General features: G+C 40.3%; 1 pseudogene; it reads left to right on the forward strand.

The window, feature by feature from the left end:
- Nucleotides 1-1,054: 1,054 nt before the first annotated feature.
- On the forward strand, nucleotides 1,055-1,586 carry Rps19-ps2 (ribosomal protein S19, pseudogene 2; annotated as a pseudogene).
- The last annotated feature ends 724 nt before the right edge of the window (nucleotides 1,587-2,310 follow it).

Genomic DNA, 2,310 nt, shown 5'->3' on the forward strand with positions numbered 1-2,310 from the left:
TTGAAAATACGGTTTCTTTGAAGCCATCACCTACCTCTGGCTCTTTCATTCTTTCTGCCTCCTCTTCCATACAGATGCCTGACATTTTAGGTAAGGCGTATGATAAAAAAATCTCACTTATGATAGAGAGCTCAAAATTCCATCACTATCTGAACTCTATATTAGTTCCCTTCAACTGAAAGAAAGCTTCTCTTACGAAGGCTGAACATGGCACAGATCTACACCTATAACAACAGTACATTAGCAGGAGCCATTCACTTTATTGCTATGTTCCTTTAGAATAATAAAATTATTGCTTTTCTCTAAATGTATGTGAAAATACACACACACACACACAAACACACTCATCTATACATATATATACATATATCAATATACATATATATAAACAGGTTTGTGGCTACTTTATCAGCGTCAGATATGAATTCTGTCTCACAGAGTGGGGCTCAAATACAATGGAAAAGAAAAGAGGTTGTTTATTCACACATTTATACCACTATTAAGTGAGTACATTTTTTAACCAACTGACTGTTATAGATTATAGGACTTATATCTAAATATTTTTTCCCTTCCAGCATCATAAACACTAGTCAATAGGAATGAAACATTTATCTGGGCTCTGGCTCTACTTCTCCATGTTTGACATTGTATGTTATCCTCAGCACTATACATTTATTATCATGTTATAGAGAGTAAATAATACCCAGAAAAACGGCCTGTGATGGGAGGGGTGATCTATGGTATCGTCTTTCATCAATGATTTAACAATATGCAAGGCATTCCTGGCTGAACGTTTTCCATGGTGACATATGATATCTATTTAGAACTTCATCTTTGATGACTCCATCTATCTTCCTTTCATATAACGTGTGTGTGTGTGTGTGTGTGTGTGTGTGTGTGTGTGTGTGTGTGTGTAGCTTAGGAAAGTTCTACAGTGGTAGTGTCCCAAATGTATATTCAAGGGGTGTTTATAGTTACTTGTCTGTCACAGTAGTCCCTATAATAGCCTACCACCTCATCCCTGTCCCCCTTTAATCCTCTTATTAAGGTTCCTCTTTGCCCTTTCCCCTGGCTGGCAGCGTGGAGGCCGCACGATGCCTGGAGTTACTGTAAAAGACATTAACCAGCAGGAGTTCGTCAGAGCTCTGGCAGCCTTCCTCAAAAAGTCTGGGAAGCTGAAAGTCCCCGAATGGGTGGACACAGTCAAGTTGGCCAAACATAAAGAGCTTGCCCCATATGATGAGAACTAGTTCTACACACGAGCTGCTTCCACAGCACGGCACCTGTACCTCCGTGGTGGTGCAGGGGTTGGTTCCATGACCAAGATCTACGGAGGACGGCAGAGAAACGGTGTCAGGCCCAGCCACTTCAGCAGAGGCTCTAAGAGTGTGGCCCGCCGGGTCCTCCAAGCCCTGGAGGGGCTGAAAATGGTGGAAAAGGACCAAGATGGGGGCCGCAAGCTAACACCTCAGGGACAGAGAGATCTGGACAGGATCGCCGGACAGGTGGCAGCTGCCAACAAGAAGCATTAGAACAAAGGATGCTGGGTTAATAAATTGCCTCATTCATAAAAAAGAAAAGAAAAAAGGTTCCTCTTTATCTCCTTTAAATATCTTCTTCTTGAGATAAGTTTTCATAACAGAAGCTGTATCTTGAAAATTGGTTAAACTGACTATTCCTAGCACACAAGAGCTATTTCTGCTTAACTTCCTTATTTTCTCACTGGTAGAATTAGAAATTTTTTAGTTGTCCTCCTTTTTACATTGCATACTGCTTGACTACTTTCTTTTGTCAACTTGAAACAAACTAGGGTCATCTGGGAAGAGGAATCTTCAACTGAAAAGAAAATGTGCCCAGTGCCAACTTTGGCAGGGTCTTCTTTCTTGTCAGTTTTTCATAAGGCAGAGAAAGGAAAGAGCATCGGGAGAGGATACGACTTTTCCTTACAAGATACAGGGATAAGACTTTGTCTTATGACATATTTAGGGATGCTGTGTAATAATAAAAAAATTTACTTATCTGAGACTAAATTACCTTGCTACTGTAGCTGAACTGCCTAGAAACTGCAAGTTTCTGGCACTTAACACCTCTTCCTAAAACAGCAAAGGATTAAGTAAGTAGACTTTGTGCTATCTCAGCAGGAACTGCACAGATCGAACTTTCCACCAGCTAGTCAGAAGTTACAGGAAAAGGGGGGTACTTTGAGAAGTGATTATAATGTTTATTACTAAGTTGTAAAACATTTCTTATGAAAGCTATTTAAGGGGAGAAGCAGAAAGATCCTGAATGGGAAAAGGGAAAATTCTCTTT

This window comes from Rattus norvegicus, chromosome 7 (genome assembly GCF_036323735.1).
Source record: "Rattus norvegicus strain BN/NHsdMcwi chromosome 7, GRCr8, whole genome shotgun sequence".
In the NCBI taxonomy this organism is placed as follows: Eukaryota; Metazoa; Chordata; class Mammalia; order Rodentia; family Muridae; genus Rattus; species Rattus norvegicus.